Genomic DNA, 21,975 nt, shown 5'->3' with positions numbered 1-21,975 from the left:
ATCTTCAGGGCGTTCTGCCAGGAGGCATGGTTTTTCTGCGTGCCCTCAGGGTTTGGCCATCTGCTAACAGTGCCAACCCCACCTGTAGAGGAGCAGTGGGCAGTTGTCTTACACACATGCACACACACTCCTCAGCCCCTGCACAACAACACAACCAACTGCAGTCTTCATATATAGGCATGCATTTAATTTAGTTGTGCATATGGACAGGCTTGCTTTAAACGTTGAACAAATCTACCATGTATTGCGTTTTCTGTTTATGTTTACTGCATGTTTTGTTTTTATTTTTGTTGCATATTTTGTGTCAGTAGTGGAATGTATTTATTTATTTGTTTGTATATTTTTGTATATTTTTCTTTTTCCTAGGCTTTGAAAGTTGGTAGCTAAGCAGTTGCTAGGATGTTGCTAAGATATTCTGCATGATTGCTAAGCAGCTGTTTTGGAGGGTTGCCATAGTATTTCTTAGTGGTGTCAAAATTAATTGTTTCTTCGGTGCACCGCGATGCAGACGCGGACAATTCGTTATCAGTTCAGTAATTATCATAACTGGCTATTATGTACTGACGTCATTTATCTCATATGCGCTATGTCGCCTTAGCTTACTATGGCGAGGTAGGCGAGCGTGAGTATTTACAACTCTCCAACTACTTAAAAACGCAGAAACTGTGCACAATTTCACTGCGTGTGTGTTTGCTGGACAGTCTTTCACTGACACTTACAGCAGAAGCCCCTATTTCACTACGATTGAGAGAATGAAAGTAAACTCCATTTCTTTCTCTCTCACTGTGGCCAATTTGACCTGCTGCGGTGACTTCTCTCCTCTCGGCTGTTACAGCGATACTTCTGGATACAGACACGAGCGAGTGTCTGCAGAGTTTTCTCCACCGTGTCTATCATGGATCAGCGGTGATCGCCGCTGCCGTTTTTAAGTGTCGCTCATCTGTGAAGAGCATCAATCGTAAGAGCGTAAGAGCCAATCGCAGCCCTTTCTGTTGAGCACGCGACCAATCAAAGGGGTGTAAAAAAAGAACTTGCTAGACAAGGCTCAGAAAGCTAGCAGGATATTTATATTTCTTTATTTGCTATGAATGCTCGTGTTGTTTAAAGGTACAGTTATATTTCTGACCGTATAAAAGGACAAAATTAAATTACAAATAGTATATAAATATTTTTAAACATTTTAATACAAGAATTGTTGTGCTGTAAAGAAAATATAAAACTGTGTATGGAAAGCATCGTCAATGCACCGTGATGCACCGAGATATCGAATTGAACCAAATCGATGGCATGATAATCGTAACCGAACTGTGAGACCAGTGTAGGTTCACAGCTCTAGTACTATTTCTCTGTAATTTATACAATATTTCCAATAATGTTTTGTTTTTGCTTTGTTGTATATATTTTTTGTATTGTTATTTGGTTTGTTTTTATTTTTTTTTTTTATTTTATTTTTTTTTTTGTTTTATTTTTATATAGTGTTTTCCCTTGTTTTTTTATTTTGTCATGTCATCTCGTTTTTGCCCACTTATCCGGGTGGATCCAGGTGCAACAGTCTTAGGAGAGAACTCCAGACTTCCCTCTCCCCAGACACTTCCTCCAGGGGATCCCGAGGCGTTCCCAGGCCAGCTGAGAGACATGGTCCCTCCAGCGTGTCCTGGATCTTCCTCAAGGCCTCCTTCTGGTGGGACATGCCTGGAACACCTCCCTAGGTAGGCGTCCAGGAGGCATCCAAAACAGATGCCTGAGCTACCTCAGCTGACTTCTCTTGATATGGAGGAGCAGCGGCTATACTCTGAGCTCCTCCCCTGTGACAGAGTTCCTCAACCTATCTATAAAGGTGCGCCCTGTCACCCTGCAAAGAAAACTTATTTCGGCCGCTTGTATCCGAGATGTTGTCCTTTCAGTAATGACCCAAAGCTCATGACCATAGGTGAGAGTAGGAACGTAGGTTGACCAGTAAATTGAGAGCTTTGCCTTTCGGCTCAGCTCCTTCTTTATCACAACAGACCGGTACATCGACTGCATTACTGCTGCCTCTGCACAGATTCCCCTGTCAATCTCACGTTCCATCCTTCCCTCAGTTGTGAACAAAACCATAAGATACTTGAACTCCTCCACTTGGGGTAAGGACTTTCCTCCAACCTGGAGATGGCAAACCACCTTTTTTCCAGTGTAGCACCATGGCCTCGGACTTGGATGTGCTGATTCTCATCCCAGCCATATCACACTCGGCAGCAAACCACCCCAGTCCATGCTGAAGGTCCATGTTTGATGAAGCCAACATAATAACATCGTCTGCGAATAACAAAAGGGGCTGGAGGGAGTCCGATTCGGGGACCACAGGAATTAAAATTTTGTTGTATTTTTATTCCTGTTTTCTTTTTCATTTGTGTTTATTATTATTATTATTATTATTATTATTATTATTATTATATTTGTTTTGATTGCAAGGAAAGTTTTCACAATACATTTTTTCCAAGTTCACAGAAAATAGAAACTTAAAAAAGTAAAGTTCAGACCCATAACAGGTGTCAAACTCTGTTCCTGAAGGGCCACAGCTCTTCACAGTTTAGTTCCAACCCTAATTAAACACACCTGATCAAACTAATTGAGTGCCTCAGGCTTGTTTAATGCCTACAGATAGGGCTGTTGAAGCTGGGCTGGAACTAAATTTTGCAGGGCTGAAGCCCTCCAGGAATTGTTTGTGACACCTCTGGGTTAGATTTAGGCCATGACATCAGATGACCAAAACTCAATGTCTAGCTAGCATCTAAAGACAATGTTATTTTGATGTCCAATAACGATGTCAAATGATGTTGATATTTGGTTGATTTTAGGTTGTGTTGGAAAGTGACCAAAATCCAACATCAACCAATAGTCTTAAACCAACACCATATTGACGTCAAATGCTGACATTTATTCACCAGGTATGGCAACTAAAATCCAACGTTTGGTAGATGTCATAGCAGAAAGGTCCACACAACGTCAAGCTGTACATCATTAGACATTGATATTTGGTTGATTTTAGGTTGTGTTGGAAAGTGTCCAAAATCCAACGTCAAGCAAATGTCTTGAACCAATGTCATATTGACGTCAAATACTGACATATATATGTCAGGTACGGCAACCAAAATCCAACATCTGGTACTCGTCATAACACTAAGGTCCACACAATGTCAAGCTGTAACGTCATTAGATGTTGATATTTGGTTGATTTTAGGTTGGACATTGATGTCAACCTGATGTTGGGTTCTGACGTCAACTTGATTGTAATTTTGAAACAACATGTGTGCTGTATTGATGGTGTTGAACGAGCTTCATTGCTTAGGACTGCTCATTCCTGACTACTTCATGGACTTCACCCACTGTCAGCCTGTAGATTCGTCTTATTGGCTGGGGAGTGATTGATCATAAGAATCATCCAACAAAACAGTTTTTCAGAAAGAAAGTCTGTGTAATATCTCATATACTATTCAAGTCAAGAAAAGGGCAATGTAGAGCAGTTCCAATATAGAAATAATTAACATACCTCTGTATAAGCTCATTAGGATGCTAAAGTCCTTTTTACTGACCCATATGCAAGATCCAGTCATATATTTCACTCTTAGTCATGCCTAATGGATTTGGAGTGAGAGCACTAGCTGGTTTATAAAAGCCCCAGTCCTGAGGATAACAAGATTTCCTGAAGCAGATATTGGATTACAAAATATCTTGGTATGTTCGAAAATCCATCTCAGCCACATAGCTGGATCACACACAGAGGGAGAGAGCGAGTTCATAGCCTGAAGAGGGCTCTAAAGCGGTTTTATTGCCCTTTAATAATTGCTCTACAGCATTATTATCTTAATGCAGCCGTTTTTATTGCTGAAGGGGACAGGGAATGGTTTAGCAGCTCTCTCTGGAGCACTCATAGCCACAGTATCCATCTCCATCTGTCTGTCATTCCCTCCCTCCACTCATCCCTCTCTTCTGTCTGAGTGATGATTTCTAACCGGCTGGAAGTGGTTAAAGCTTTATGGTTTAGATTCCCAAATATGATCTGTCACATGGCTGTGTTTTTTTGTGCAGTCTAATAGGTCTGTGCTTAGCCAGATGAGATATGCAATGATACAGAATTACGGTATCAAGCTCAATATTGGAAGAATAGCTTATTTTTTACCATGTTTGAAATATTTTAAACTATGCAAAGTGAAATTATGCTTTTGGCTTTGAACAATGACCGAAATGGTGGGTTGGGTGAAAATGGAGTTGAGGATCCACGTGAAGTTTAGTCAGGCAGGCAATGGTCAAACAGGTAAAAACAGGAGCGTATGGGTAATCCAAAGAGTGTAGTCAAAACAGGCGAATGGTGGCAAAACAACATTAACGGTAAACAAGACAAGGATCAAAAACACGGCAGGAAAAAACTATTTGAAATGCTTCACAGGGAAAACAAGACTCTGCAATCTGTGTGTGTGTGTGTGTGTGTGTGTGTGTGTGTGTGCGTGTGTGTGTGTGTGTGTGTGTGCGTGTGTGTGTGTGCGTGTGTGTGTGTGTGCGCGTGCGTGCGTGCGTGTGTGAGTGAGGTGTATTTATAGTCCTGGTAATTAGTCTTTACTAGCTTCAGCTTTGTGTTTGCAATCAAGGGGGATCTGGTCCAGGTGTGTGAGTGCAGGGAACGATGGGATTTGTGATTCATTTCAATGACAGAATTGTAGTCCGGCTGATGTCTGCAAGGCCTAGATCGCTGGTGATCATGACAATGACTGTTATGTGTTGCTTGTTGTGTTAATAATCGATTTGTGAAAAATCTGCTATTATTTACTTATTATCATTTCATTACAATCCCCTGAGACCTATATTCATCTTTGGAACACAAAAGGTGAACAAAGCCATCTCATTTCTGTTTATGGAGAATGAGAGAACACTTGGATTTCATCTAATATATCTTAGTTTTTGTTCATGAAGAGGAACAAAGGTCTCAGAGGTTTACCATCTCCTTTATGGAACCATGCTTTACTCAAAACTGAGCGCTCTGTAACACCAAGTTCAACATCCTACAAGGCGAGCTACTGAGCATACTGACCACACCAGTAATGTTGTCCATAAGACAGATAACCTTTTAATATTATTGCAATTGCAAAACAAGCATCCTTGCAACTACACCGAACATCTTTCCACCTAGCAATGCCCCAAAAACTGTGTAGCAACCTCCAGACAACCATTCATTGCACGATAGGAAAAACACTAGAAACCATCATTTAGCAGCCATCTAGAATAAGGCCCTGTGCAGACGAACATGGAAAATTTCTAGCTTTTTCTACACGGATTGGCCATTTGTACATATACAAACGCATTATCAGGTAACTGAAACTGAAACTTTTGATCAGGGTGATTTTTAAAAACCCTGATGTCTGGAGTTTTTGGTTTGTCGGTGCCATCATTTGCTTCATTATTTTCCTTTCGCTTTGTCCCTTATTTATCAGGGCTCGTCTCAACAGAATGAACCGTCAACTATTCCAGCATATGTTTTATGCAGCAGATGCCCTTCCAATTGCAAACCAGTACTGGGAAACATCCATACACTCTCACATTCACACAGGCACTCATACACTATGGCCAATTTATTTTATTCAATTCACATGAAATAGATAAATAAAGAATTAGCACAACACCAAAGAAATACCACAAAAAAAATTTAAGGGTTCATTCACATCAAATGCGTCTTTTGGTTTTAAAAAAAACCCAGCATAAAGCACGAAGGTATCCTATAAGTAGAAACTTGCAACAAAATCCCACTTCCGAGTTCTTCTGATTGGTCCACTGCTGTGGAACTGACAGTGATGAACAGCGCTGCTTGTGAAAGCAACTAAAAGCTTAGCGCTCAAGTGTGCGGCACTTTAAAAGATGAAAGATGTGAGATTAATGGTCATAGAAATCCATCAAGTGCAAAACAATAAAAAGTAGCGCATTGAAAAGGAAAAATGCATTTTGTGTGAACTGCCCCTTAACACTGTTTATAGTTATTTTATTGATTTGCCTTACCTATCTGTCTCCATATGGACAACATTACTGTGCGGTCAGTTTGCTCAGTAGCTCACCATGTATGCCGTTGTACTTGTGTTGGAGAGCTCTCAGGTTTAAGAAAGTAGATTAAAACAATGTTAAATCAGGGTAAAACAATGCAGTTGTAGTTCATTTTTTTCTTACTTTTGTTGTTGAAAACACAATTGGTTGGGTTTAGGGATGGGTTTAGGCCAATCTTGAGTTCATCAAGATTCTTTGGACTCATCTTCAATGCCTCCTCCTTCATCTTACCCCAGATATGCTCAATAATGTTCATGTCTGGTGACTAGGCTGGCCAATCCTGGAGCACCTTGACCTTCTTTGCTTTCAGGAACTTTGATGTGGAGGTTGAAGTATGAGAAGGAGCGCTATCCTGCTGAAAAATTTGCCCTCTCCTTTGGTTTGTAAAGTAATGGGCAGCACAAATGTCTTGATTCTGCAGAATGTTGATGTTGCCATCCACTTTGCAGATCTCTCGCATGCCCCCATACTGAATGTAACCCCAAACCATAATTTTTCCTTTACCAGACTTGACTGATTTCTGTAAAAATCTTGGGTCCATGTGGGTTTTAATAGGTCTTCTGCAGTAGGCATTATGTTTGTTGTTGAAAACACTATTGGTTGGGTTTATGGAAGCGTTTAGGCCAATGGTTACTGACTTGTACAAGAAAGATGGATGTGTATGTTAAACATATAGCAAAACATACTCTTAAGTAATTGATAAAAATATAGACAGTGCCCTCTAATGGATTTGTCATCTAAAACGTGCAATGAAACATACCCGGAGCAATGCATTTTACATTTCGCAGAAATCTACGCTGAGGCATGTCTTTCCAAATGAGACTATGTTGTGTTTACAACCGCCCATAGCAACACTATAGCAACCACCTTACAGAAAAGTGAAAATACAGCTATTGTAAAGCAGGCATTGACTGGATTCTCTCTTAATTAGCTGCAACTTCCAGAGGAACGCCCTTTAAATTACCAGTCTTTTTATATCATTATGGTTGTAATTTGCATAAAGATAACAAGTGTGGAGGATGAATCTGTGAGTCTGGGTGCTTTGGGTGTTAATTGTGTGTGGGTGCTGGCTCTGATTTGACACAGATGAGCAGATGAACAAAGACGAGTAAGAGACTGAGAGCCACGTGGCCCTCAGGAGCAAAACACCCCCCAGGGCCAAGGGGTGGAGCGAGGCTGCTGACTCCTGTGTTTCATCATTAGTAGAGCAGGAGGAGGAAGATGAGAGAGAGGGGGGGACACAAGGGGGTGTCTGAATTTTAACACATCTGATGGGATTCTGGATGAAGGGAGAAGAAATGGAATTTTATATGGGAATGCAGTACTTATCAGAACATATCATGGGGTAAACATGGAGTCTTGCTAGCTAATACCTGATACAAAGAAAAAAAAAAAATATATATATTTATATATATTTTATTTATTTAATTAATATATTTTGGATATATACATATATATATATATATATATATATATATATATATATATATATATATATATATATATATATATATATATATATTCATATATATATATATATATATATATATATATATATATATATATATATATATATATATATATATATATATATATATATACAGTATTCTAACATTTTGGCTTTATACACCAACACAATCAATTTGAAATAAAACAAACAAGATGTGTTTTAACTGCAGACTGTCAGCTTTAATTTGAGGGTATTTACATCCTAATTAGGTATTACAACAGTTTGCATATGTGCTTCCCATTTGTTAAGGGACCAAAAGTAATTAGACAAAATAATAATAATAAAAATAAATGGGCAGCATGGTGGCGCAGTAGGTAGCATGATCGCCTCACAGCAAGAAAGTCGCTGGTTCGAGCCCCAACTGGGTCAGTTGGCATTTCTGAGTTTACATGTTCTCCATGTGTTTGCATGGGTTTCCTCAGGGTGCTACGGTTTCCCCCACTGTCCAAAGACATGCAGTACAGGTGAATTGAATAAGCTAAATTGGCCGTAATGTAAGTGTGTGCAAGAGTGTGTGGGTGTTTCTCAGTGTGGGGTTGCAGCTGGAAGGGCATCCACTGTATAAAACATGCTGGATAAGTTGGCACACAACAGAATGAACCGCCAATTACTCTTCTATGTAATATGTTCTACACAGCTGATGCCCTTCCAGCCACAATCAAGCACTAAAACTGAGAGTCATGAACCCGCAGTGCTGGGAAACACCCACACACTCTCATTTACACACAGACTCATAGACTGTGGGCAATTTAGTTTATTCAATTCACCAATCCGCATACCTTTGGACTGTGGAAAAAATCGGCAATATTTTTTCAATAAAACCAGGAATAGAAATCCAGGTGACGTAACTTTCAGTGCTGCTGTTTTTTTTTTTTTTTTTTTGACCTTTCATCACCAATTTTTTTTTATCCAGTGATGTTTATGCATGAAAAATTTTTCAGTTTGAAAGGGGAGGAAAGTGGTGCACCTGCCCACAGTGAATCAATACTGCTGCCCCACAGAGCGTCCACAATCATGGGGGAGGAGAGATCCATTATTCAGAAGTGAGGGCCTGAAAATGGCAAATCATTTTTTTGAAAACCTTTTTTCTAGTCGGATGCTGAAATAAAGCGGCTTGTTGCGCTGGAATAACGTTTCTCTTTTTCTCGACCGCTGTGTTTCAGTCTCTCTGTAATTATCTCTTTGGCTGTGATTGCTGGCAAGGACCAAGAGTGCCCATCAGGGCAGGTGTGTGTGTGTGTGCATCCGATTCACAAATTATTTCAAGCTCTACAGGCCTCGCGCAAATCAAAACCAGCATTTCATTATAAGCAAATTGTCGCTGATGGATTCACGGCTTGATGAGAAATTTGGTTACGGCAGAATTCCTCCTCCATTGAGGCCAATAATCATACATCACCCTGATGAGGACTGTCCAGATGCTTTACATACAGTTGAAGTCAGAATTATTAGCCCCCTTTGATTTTTTTTTTCTTTTTTGAATATTTCCCAAATTATTTTTAACAGAGCAAGGAAATTTTCACAGTATGTGTTGAAAAAATCTTCTCTCCATTAAACAGAAATTGGCATCATACCGCCCCATAGCATTCGTTTCAAAGACGAAATACAGCCATACGTACAGTAGTTCTGTCTACATAATTCGCGATCTTCAGAAACGTATATAGGGCTACATTGTCAGAATGAACCTACTGTATGTTGCAACCGACTGTTGATTTACTCCCCTTCAGATCATCCTACAGAACACGTCGGTGACTTTTTTATCTAGTTAAAGAAGATTTTTATCTAGCAACCACTATAGTTTTCATTTTGATTTTAGTTACAGTGAAAGAAATCATGTAAATAGTTTACATAAAAGCAGAACTGTATTCATTTTTATTTCAAAACAATGTATTTGATAAGCATATTTAGGCCCAATCCCAATTCTATTTTTGTACCCCTTCCCCTTGGCCCTTGAAACAGAGTGTGATGGGGAAGGGCTTCAAATTCTACCTCTAAGAAATGGGACACCACTACAGCACCTGCACACATCATCATATATCATTACGATCTCTTGCTTCAAATGAGATCGATGATGAGCAGTAAATGTAGTTTACTGTAGTAAAGGCTAAAGGATACTACAGAAATTTGTATTATTTCATGATAGTTATTAATGATACTACAATATGTAAGTTAGTTTAATTTAATGCTTATTCATAAATATGTCCCTTTACTATACATTACTATAGTATTTTAAATGCGGAACACCTGGTTTTATTGGATTTTTGTGTTTTTGCTGTTATACTATAATATGTTTCTGTTTGGTACAATATTATTTACAGTAAATAACTCAACTGAACAATTCGGCCTCATATGATTCATTGACAGTTTTACTGACCACTAAGATATGAATGATAATTTAAGTTGCTTCGATTTAAAAATGAAAATTTAAAACATAGCTTAAATGTAGCTAAGCTTCTTTTGCAAAGTAGCTTTCAGCTTAGCTTGCTACATTTCTGTAGCTTTTAGTGTAGTTAAGCTACATTTTAAGAAGTGTTGCTAATTGCTTAGCTCACTACATTTTTCAAGTAGCTTGCCCAACACTGCCTGACATTACTTAAAATTCCAAGTTTTGGCATCAAAACTTAAACAGGTGTGTTTAACTTACTTATTAGGCAGCAAAAACTTTAATATTTTAAGTTCTCTAAACTTAACATTTTAATTTCTTTAAATGATTCACCATGTAAGTTTAAAATGATTGGTTGCGCTTGAACGCTTGGTAGATACAGGCTATGTTGACACAAGTTGGTCATTTTGCTTGTGATGCAGAATTTTGCTGAAGAGCAGCAGGACAGAGGCACTACCTGAACCTATACTTGATCTGATGAAAGAGAAAAGTTAAATTAGTAAGTAGATATTTAAATGCTTATATACATTTTTCTTAATTGATATACACGCAGGGGCGACACGGTGGCATAGTGAGTAGCGCTGTCAGTCGCTGGTTCGGGTCGCTGGTCCTCCAGGTTAGGGGTTGAGCATTGGACTAACAACCCACCTCATAAAAATTTGAAGTTAACAGTAATATGGTGCGGATAAGAAAGCTGAAAAATGTGGTAGTTTAGTCATTAGCCATTTTAAGTTATCTGTAATTTAAGTTAATTCAATGAGACCATTATCACCATTACTCAAACGAACTGAGGGAATCACTTTCCTCAAATCACTTTTCAGTAGTCACTTTTTAGGGTTTACAGTGTGCTTTCAACATTAAAAATAAGAAAAAATAAATGTTTCTTGAGCATCAAAATTATTTCTGAATTATCATGTGATGCTCAAGACTGGAGTATCGATGCTGTACAGGAGTAAATTAATGTTTTTAACACATTCAATTAAAAAAACAACAATAAATAAGCACAAAATATTTATTTTTATCAAGATATGCTGTCTCGTGAGCATAAAAAGCATCAAAAACATTAATTGTAAACTTAAGACAGCCAGTGTATGTTTCAAAGAGAAAGAGTGACTAGTTTAGCTGATAATGATGCAATAATACACTCAAAAAATGACTTTTGCTATTTGTTCAAACTACTTATTTAAAATGAGTTGAAACAACTCAATTCTTAACGTTTTTTGAGTGACAACTTCTTTGTTTTATGTTCAACTCACTTAAATTTGTAAAAAATGATGATGTTGACTTAATGGATTTGTGTTGGAACAACATGATTGTGAGGAACATTTTTACAGTGTAGATGCAGAATTATTCACGCAAGTCAATTCCTGAACAGATGCTCCCATTCCTTCGGAAATTTGTCCATTTGAAAATGCATTTCAAAACAGCTCCAGACAGCCTGACAAATGCAGAAGCGGACATCTGCTGCGTGTGAAGTAGCCAGCCGGGTGAGGCTTGAATGCGAATACAGATATGAAGCGTGTGTCTGCATCCCTGACAGGATTTACACTGCACAGAGACTCCTCATTTCAGCTTGAAATATAGATACAGTACAGAGATGAAGATAGCAGAGGCAGTGATAGGGATTCTAATGTCAGGGTATACACAGGTGTTGGTTGTGTGATACAGAGCTTCAGATGTCACTCTGTCTGGTTACTGGCAAACCAAACTGTTAATAAGGTTTTTACAGTTAATGGAGTTTCATTCCATTTTTGTTGTTTTTTTTAAAGCTGACTCTAATTTTAAGCTATAGAAAATTCATTTTGCATCTCTCCTAGAGTTAAACATTTGAGTTTTACCATTTTGCTATCCATTCAGCCTATCTTTGGGTATGACAGAAGTATTTTTAGCTTAGCTTAGCATAAATAATTGATTCAGATTGGACCATTAGCATCTCACTCAAATTTTTTAAAAAATGGATTCAATATTTTTTTCTATTTAAAGCTTGACTCCTCTGTAGTTACATTGTATGCTAAATTCAATGGAAACTTAAAAGTTGCTATTTTCTTGGGGGATATATATATAGCTAGGAACCCTACCTGCATTCTGGCGTAATCAAGGAACGTTATGTAATGATGATATATGATGAATAATATTATAATCTGACTCCAATTTTAAGCTACAGAACATTGTATACTGAATTCATTGAAAAATTAGAAGCTGATTTGTTCTTGGCCAATAATTATACTCACATTCTGGTGTAATAATCAAGGAACGTCAAATAATGATGTTGATATATGATGAATAATATTGTTATGGTTACTGGCAAACCAAATTGTTATTAAGGTTTTACAGTTAAACTAAATGAGCAGGAACACTCCACTTTTGTGGAAATCGCCTCATTTTGCAACTCTCCTGGAGTTAAACTGTTGAGTTTCACCATTTTGCCATCCATTCAGCCAAACTTTGGGTATGGCGGAAGCATTTTAACTTAGCTTAGCATAAATCCTCAAATCGGATTAGACCATTAGCATCTCGCTGAAATTTTTCAATAGGAGTATCAATATTTTTTCTATTTAGTGCTTGACTCTTCTGTAGTTGCATTGTATACTGAGTTCACTGGGAATTAAAAAGCTGATTTGTTCTAGGCCGGTATGGCTAAGAATTATACTCACATTCTGGTGTAATAATCAAAGAATGTCACGTAATGATGATGATATATGATGAATAATATTGTTATTGTTACTGGCAAACCAAATTGTTATTAAAGTTTTTAGAGTAAAATAAATGAGCAGAGTTTCATCCCATTGTTGTTGTTTTTTTTTTAAATCTGACTCCAATTTTAAGAACACTCCACTTTTATGTAAACTGTTGAGTTTTAATATTTTACAATCCATTCAGACAATCTCCAGGTATAGCAGAAGTTTTAGCTTAGCATAAATCATTAAATCGGATTAGACCATTAGCATCTCGCTAAAAAAAAAATACAAAAATAATAATAATTCAATATTTTTTTCTATTTAAAGCTTGACTCTTCTTTAGTTACATTGTGTACTAAATTTAATGGAAAATTATAAGCTGCTATTTTCTAGGCTGATATGGCTTGGAACTATACTCACATTCTGGCGTAATATTCAAGGAAAGTTTAATGAGGATATATGATGAATAATATTACAAAGAGCCAGAAAAAAAAGTCCCTAGCAAGGTAACTAGGCAACAGTGCTAATATCATGCCTGCTTAAGCCATGGTACAGCAACAAATTTTCAATGATTATCATGCCAAAAAGAGAATATAATTCCTGGCCTAACCACCAAGAAAATGTTTGATGTAACAACAAAAGAGTCAAGCTTTTGCAAAACTCTAAACTCTAGAATTGGTCTAATTCAATTCAAATATCTATGCTAAGCTAAAAGTGTTCTCGTCTACGTAAAGAAACATTGGAGTGTTTTTTTAAACAGAAATTTTGATAGTAGTTTTAAAAGCTGATGATCATATTAGTTGTGCATTAATTTAGTAACATGATTATTTCACACATGACAAACTTTTAATTATGCAATATTGTGTGGGAAGTTCTGGTTACTTGAAACAATACTAAAGTCATTTATAGCAAACACTATAGTGTTATAGAAATTCTGTGGTTGCTGTAGAATATAACAATGATATTGATATGCAGGGGTGCCACTGGCCAGTTCGGGGGGTGGGGAGTGTGTGTGTGTGTGTGTGGGGGGGAGGGGGGTGGGGGGGGGCTAGTTTAGGGGCCTCTAAAGTGATGGTAATCACCGAAACGTGATGGTAATCGTAAACCTTTGAGCAAATTACCTAATACTCTTCTAAATTACTTCAATTATAGGGTATATTATTGTACCATAGTTTACTATAGTAAAAACTAAAGTATCCTACAGTATTTGATATAATTTATCAGCTCACTATATAGTTAATGCTACAGTATAAAACTACTGAACCGTCCAGATTTAAATAGGAAAGTAATCAACATTGTTAACAAATTTTTAAGCGAGATGCTAAAGGTCTAATCCGATTTAATAATCTATGCTAAGTTAAAAGTGCTCCCAGAAATCAGCTGAATGAATGAAAAAAAAAGAATGGTAAAACTCAACTGTTTAACTCTAGGGGGGTTGTAAAACTTTACATTTCTTTAAATCAATTTAATATATTTCTTTAAATCAAAAATGCTATATAGCATTTTAACACATTTCCAGTCTGGATTATGCTGCAAGCATGTTTCCAACATTTGTTGTGGTAAAAAAAACAACTCTCACATGCTCAAGAGACAAAATCTTACCCAGTTGTGCTTAAAAAATGGTTTATTGCTTGCAAAGAATGGGCCAAACATTCATACAAATACACAGGTCACTCAAGTAATGTAAACAAAACCAAAAAAGGGGCTTCCTCTGTCTAAATCATATCTGTTTCCTGTTTCCTTGTCAGGGTTAAAGCATAATTTTCTACACATGGCCAGAAAGCTAAAATGCATTCCATTATGTCATACTTCTAAGCATTGACCTTTATATTTAGGTTCACGATGACCTCCTAGGTCATGGACAGGGTCAAAAGGGCTCCTAGGTTTCTTCTCTCCCCTGCAAAGGCCTGCTTTGACCCTTTCACCCATCATACCCCATAAGTCCCAAAGATCTCCTTTTTGAACTCACAGCTTTTGTAAATAAACCAAGCATTCCACAATTGTTCCACAAGCATATTTTAGATCAATACAAATGAGTTTTCTTACACGTATAAATTAGTATAGTTTGTAACACGCTTCTAGCATGGATTAGTATTTTGCTAGTATGTATAAACAATGCTTTGACCATGAATTTCAATAAGACCAAACTTTCTTTCTTTCTTTCTTTCTTTCTTTCTTTCTTTCTTTCCCCTTTTTTATTCTTTTTGATTTATTTATTTATTTATTTATTACCCTCTCTCTGGAAAGTACAGAGAAGTAATCTTGTTTTCTTTCTTTCTTTCTTTCTTTCTTTCTTTCTTTCAGCCAATCTCTGAGTCTAGCAGGAACACTTTTAGCTTAGCTTAGCAACAATTATTAAATTATTATATTGGATATATTATATATTATTATGTTGCTCAAACATGACCAAAGTATAACTAGTGCTAGTTGTGTGTCCATGCTCACCGTATATACTCTGTCACTATTCCCTATGTTAGTACACTAGAAGGACTGAAAATTCGATCACTCAGAACACAGGAAAGAATAGCATTTTTTTGTGTTTTGCTGGTTGATAAATCATTCAGATGGATTAAAATTTCAATTTCTTTGGTCAGACCATGTGATAGTTATTTTAGCGAGCTGTCTATTAAGCTACGGTCACACTGGGCTTTTCCTCCCATAGACTTCCATTCATACGCACGCGAATGCGTCGGACCGGAAACGCAGGGTCATGCGTCAAGTTTCGCATGTCGCTGCGGTGCAAAGTTCAAGCTTGGTGAACTCTGACCTGCAAAATCGCATCATTTGACTGCGTGAGACCAATCGAGGATCAAAACATCACCTCTCTGGACAGAAATTTAAAACATGGAGCAAATGGCTGGATTTTAATGTCTAAACATCTTGTTTAATCCCGCCCCTTTTCGCAGCGCTGTACGACATAATTTTGCACACACAAAGCCCGGTGTGACCGTAGCTTTAGTAATGAAACAAAGTATTTTGATTTCTGTCATCTATTGTTCATTTTTAATATATTTTCAGCGCCTATTTTTATTTTCATTGCAGTTATTTTATGTCTATTTCTGTAAATTCTTGTTAAACACTACTTTGAGACACTGTTCACAGCTAAAGAATGTTGAATAAACATTTGGTGGAGAAAAATTATTTTTGTGCTAATATAAGAGCAGTTAAAACAGACCGGTCAATTTTGACCGGGAACACTAAAGTAAGGGGTGAGATGTGAACACGACAGGAGGGTTAAGCATCTCAAATCATTGTATGTTTCTTATTTAGAGCTCAACCTGAATTTACAATGGCTGAGATGCTTCAGTTGGCTGTTTGAGAATTCAGTATAATGCATTTCTTCTTTCAGAAATTATTTCTGTTGAGCATCTGCAAAAATGCCACTTCCAAATCCTTGGAGTCTGTGTACATGTTTCATTGTGTATTCACACACCGTGTGCTTATGTCTGCATTCGGTGCACGAATACATACATGTGAGCATGTGCTCTTATCCCAGCATACAGGCGTATGTTTAATGCACACCCACTTGCTCAGCTAATGAGGTGGACCCGGTCAGGGCATGGAGGGGGTTGGATCTTTCTTTGTTAGAGTGTCTCTCAACCGTCCCCCTCTTTCTGCACTCTCTGTCCCAGGGGAAGCCACTAGAACTCGCTAATTGAATCAAGTGCACATGGTGCCTCCAGCCCACACCCTTCCAGAGCTGTCCAGTCCAGCTTTTGATGCTTTTGTTGGTCTCAGCACCACGGAGAGCTCCCAGAAACACTGCAACTGGTTGCCTGCCATCACTGAAGAAAGGTTTATGATATGATGCTTGCTTCTGAAGTGGTTTTTAAAGTGCACATTACATCAAATCTAACCATATTGAGTTTATTAGCTCACATAGCTAGTTTTGTGGCAAACATTTAATCTGTGCATGTCATAAAGAAAAAAAGAGGCATGTAATCTAAAATTGAAATCTGAAAATGCACTTGTTGTTTGTTTTCAGTTCAATCGTCAGATTACATCTGTCTGGGGTATTGGGCGTGGCTAACATATTTAACCACGCCCCTAAAACTGACAGTGTTAGGTTGCAATAACTCTACTGAAAGTCTTTTCCAGATCTTTCTGGATGAAGGAAGTTTTGAGGATCAATGTAAATTGTGAGCTTTGATTATAGAATTATGAGAGGGGGAACTAATTGGATTCTGAGAAAAACATTGGGAGATGTTAATAATAGAGTTACTACTTTGGAGAAATAATTAGTGCGATTTCAGTTACTTAGAATCGTCAATTAAGTATGAGAAGTACAGTATGAGAAATAAACATTGCAATTTTAAAAGGTTGGTAAATCAGAAGTTTAAAATATAAAGTTGCTGTACAATTTAAAGATTTAAGGACAAAATTGTGAGATGTCAATAAAACAAAATCGGTAATGGCACAAGGAGTAAAGGCAGAATTACCAAATGTCAGATAGTCATAAATATGAGATGCAAAAAAAAAAGTAACATTATAATTGCAAGATGTGGTCATAATTGTGAGATGTAAAGGCAGAGTTTTGAGATGTAATATCAGAACTGCGCGACCTGATCTCATATGGAAAGTAACTATTTTATGTATTCTCAGAAAAGAGGCTAATTTTTAGGAATTCATACAATTTAATTTATATGAAAAATTATGATTTTTTAAAGGAGTTGTGCCCTCAAAAGCCACCCCTAAACCTAGCCCTCATTGGTAGGTTGTCGGAATATTGTCGTAATTACGAATCACAAATTGTGAAAAATAAAGTCATAGTTCTGAGGGGAACAAAGGTCAGTATTGTTGCAATTATGAAAGGTAAAAAAAAAACTCTCAGTATTGTAAAAAATATATATATATATATATAGGAATTACGAAAAGTAAAAAAAAAATATCGGAATTATGAAAGTCCCAAATTGTAAAAAATTAATAAATAAATCATAGTTCTGAGGAAAAAAAGTCAGTATTGCAAAAAAATTTATTCACAATTACGAATAGTCACCAATTGTGAGAAATAAAGTTGTAATTCTGAGCACACAAATGTCAGTATTGTAAAAAGTTATGTCAGAATTACGAGAAGTCACACAAAAAAAACACGGTATTATCAAAAAATAATAACGTCAGAATTATGAAAAGTCAAGAATTTCAGAAATAAAGTCATAGTTCTCAGGGGGGGAAAGTCAGTATTGTCAAAAAAATTATGTCTGAGTTACAAAAAGTCATGAAAAAAACAATCCTCAGTATTGTAAAAAGAAAAAAGTAATCACGGAAAGTCACGAATTGTGAGAAATAAAGTCATAGTTTTGAGGGGGAAAAATGTCGTAATTACGAAAATCACAAATTGTGAGAAATAAAGTCGTAGTTCTTAAAAAAAGCCAGTATTGTAAAAAAATTGTCAAAATTACTAAAAGTTACAAATTATGAGAAATTAAGTCATAGTTCTGAGGAAAAAAGTCAGTATTGTAAAAAAAGGTAATGTTGGAATCACATAAAGCCACGAAAAAACAAACCTTGGTATTATAAAAACAAATAATGTCGGAATTACAAAAAGTCACAAGTTGTGAGAAATTAAGTCGCAGTTCTGAGGGGTAAAAAAGTCAGTATTGTAAAACAAATTATGTCGAGATTACAAAAAGTCACAAAAAAAAGCCTCAGTATTGTAAAAAAAACAAATTCTGAATTATGAAAAGTCATGAATTTTGAGAAATAAAGTCATAGTTCTGAGGACGAAAAAGTCTGAGGAAGTTCTGAAGAAAAATAAGCCAGTAATGCAAAAGAGAAATTATCGAAATTGCGAAAAAGTCACGTAAAAACAAACCTCAGTATAGTAAAAAAATTGTCGCAATTACAAAAAGTCACAAATTGTGAGAAATAAAGTTGTAGTTCTAAAGAAAAAAACAAACCTCAGTGTTGTAAAAAGAAAAAAATTATGTCGGAATTATGAAACGTTACCAATTGTGAGAAATAAAGTCGTAGTTCTGAGGGGGAAAAAGTCAAAATTGTGAGCCGTTAATTCAGACTTGCAAGAAACAAAAGCAGAACAATAGCTCATCATTGTTAGATGTAAATTAAGAGTTTCTATATGTTGAATTTTATAGGTGTGAAAACTGCATATGTGGGAGTTGAATTAGATGATATGTGTCCAACTGTGTGGGAGGATGGAAATGAAGTATCAAGCCAGAATCTGCATAACTACATGTCATCGCCACCCACACTCTGTGTTGTTAAGGATATCGGAGAGCCTGACCAACCAGACTGTGATAAATGATTTTGCACCGCAGTCCTTTGTTTTTGACAGAAGCTGGCACTGAAGGTCAATTGTGTGTGTTTGGGGAGAAGCGCTCGGGTGGAAGAGGACGGATGCATTAGGAATGATCAAACCTTGACTAAAAAAAAAATGTGTGTGTGACTATGCATAGCTTAGCATGCTCTGTCTTGCCTCGCTCATTAGCCGAGATATTGGAGAGTTGTGTTTCTGGCCATGGGCAGAGATAGGCACGCCAGACCTATAAATTGCAGGGTGAGAGATAGAATGAATGGTTGTGATTAGATTTGGTGGGTTTAATGAAAGAGGACAAAAACATCTTAACAGTCATTAGCAGAATGTGTATTTTCCGTAACAGCAGTTTAATCATTTCCTTTCCCTTGTTATTACTTTTATTTTAAAGTATTCCGTTGCCATTGAATTGAATTGTGTATGATAGACTGTATTTACAGTTGAAGTCAAAATTTTTAGCCCTCCTGTGCTTTTTTTTTTTTTTTTAATTTCCCAAATTCTTCACATTATTCCCTATAATATTTTTTCTTCTGGATAGTCTTATTTTATTATATTTAATTTTTATGAACTAATTTAAGGTCAATATTATTAGCCCCTCATAATCTAGATTTTTTTTTTCAATTGTCTACAGAACAAACCACCATTGTACAATGACTTGCCTAAATACCCCAATTTGTCTGATTGACCTAATTAACCTAATTAAGCCTTTAAATGTCACTTTAAGCTGAATATTAGTATTTTGAAAAATATCTAGTAAAATATTATGTCATCAAGGCAAAGAGAAAAGAAATCAGTTACAGTATTTGAAATTCGTTATTAAAACTATTTTGTTTAGAAATATGTTGAATAAAGTCTTCTTTACGTTAAGCAGAAATTGCGGGAATATATATATATATATATATATATATATATATATATATATATATATATATATATATATATATATATATATATATATATTATAATTCAAGAGGGCTAATAATTCTGTTTTAAAAATGCTATGGGTTGTTAACAAAATAGCTGCGATGTAAGAAATTAATTATGTAAAAATCATCTGAAAAGGACCCAATGTTGTAGTGAGTGGTTCTTTTATCTCTCGTCTGCTACATTTTTATGTTTAACATTTATTTGACTGGTGGAATTCAAAGCAAAACATGGCAAAATAAAACAAGAGAATAGAGACCAAAGATGAAAAAAAAAGCAAAACACAACACAGTAATAATAATAATAATAATTATAATAATAATAATAATTATTATTATTATAAATAAGAACAAAGTGTAGCAAAACATAACCAGGCAATTCAAAAATAATATAACAGAGTAAAACATTAATGTAACAAACAAAAAATCGGACTACAAGACAAAATAAAAAGTAAAAATGTGAAGCAAAAAAAGGCAAAGCAACAACAAAACTGCAAAGCAAAACAGTCACTTAAACAGCAAAATAACAAGAAAAGGCAAAACAAACACAAGCAGAAACCAAAACACTTTTTGATTGATACACTTCTTGATTGCCTGAAGGTCATGAAACATTACAACAACACAGGCTCATTCTGAAAACGATCCCCTATATACATTTCTGGAGAGCGCAAATTAAGTAGCCAGAGGTACGTATGGTTTGCATTTTGTCAAACGCTACGTGGTGGTATGATGCTGTTCCTTTTCACGCTTTCCAGCTGACCACTAACCTCCATGTGGATGGATTTTCCATTGTTACCAGTTTGTCCAGTGGCTCGAGTCCAGCAAAGAACAGTTCCAGAAAGCAGGTAAGACAAAAACAAAAGCCAAAAATAAAATAGACAAGTAAATAACAGGGTGCTTGGGTTTAGCGAAGGAGGAGGGTGGGTCAGTTGATCGGTCAGTCAGTCAGTCAGTCAGTCAGTCAGTCAGTCAGTCGACATCAGCCTCTCGTTTACACGAGAAGAGCAGGCATGAATGGCACTCATGAGAGAAATTTAAGATCTTAAAAAGCGTACACAGCGGCTGCTGGTGGATTCTTGAAAACAAAAACTGCAAATAAAAATAAAAAAAAGCTCCTGGGACGTATTTGACGCTCTTCAGGAATGCTTATAGAGTTACATAATCAGAATGAGCCTGGGTTGCAACACAAAGTCAGTGGTTACATGTTTCTGATATTTATTTTTTTTAAATAACTAATTTTATGTGTAAAAAAAACTATTCTGGAAAAAAAAATACAACAAAAAAAAAAAAAAACAATTCACAAATGATTATTAGAAGTAAATATAAATGGGAAATTCTGTTGTTTAATTGAAAAAAAATACTAAATAAATAAATAAATAAATAACAAAGAAGCACAACCAAACAGAAGCCAAAACAATACAAGCACAACTAGACAAAACAAAGCAATAAACAAACAACAAAGCAAAGAACAACTAAATAGCAAATAAAACAAAACAAAAACTCAACGAATGAAGCAAAACAAATAACAAGGAAAAAAGAAATCTACAAAATTAGAATGAAAAATAAGCACGACCAAATTTAATAACTAAACCAAACAATGGAGTAAAAAATGAACAAAGCAAATCAGTAAAACAAACAAATCAAAGCTCAATGCAAGATGAAGTTAAACAAACATTAGAAACAGGTAACAGGCAAACAAAGCGACACAAAAAAATATATGTATATGTTACTGCACAGTGCCTGTGAATGTACGCAATATACTGACACTGACGTGAAGAAACTGTTGAATGAAGTCATTGTTTTAGCTTTATATAATATTATATATATAAGATTGCTTCCTGCTTCGCTACTGTTCGGACGTCTTTGCCTACTGCTCCGCTCTCTGCTCACTTGCTTTTATATCTTAAACCCTAATTTTAACTTGAGCCTATCAGCACAGTGCTCAAACGACACAACTTGATGATCAGCATCGATTCTACAAACTTTCTGGAATATAGCTTTACTAACAAGAGGGTAATTATCGTCTAAACAATCCTCCCGCTACCAGCTATCAGCTGCTCACATTCCTGAGACGGGAAAACACGGCTGTGAAAATGCCTCTGGATCGGATTAATTCAGATTCTCACTGCTGTACAAACTGCCAC

This window comes from Danio aesculapii, chromosome 25 (genome assembly GCF_903798145.1).
Source record: "Danio aesculapii chromosome 25, fDanAes4.1, whole genome shotgun sequence".
NCBI classification, from domain to species: Eukaryota; Metazoa; Chordata; class Actinopteri; order Cypriniformes; family Danionidae; genus Danio; species Danio aesculapii.
This window is presented reverse-complemented; position numbering follows the sequence as displayed.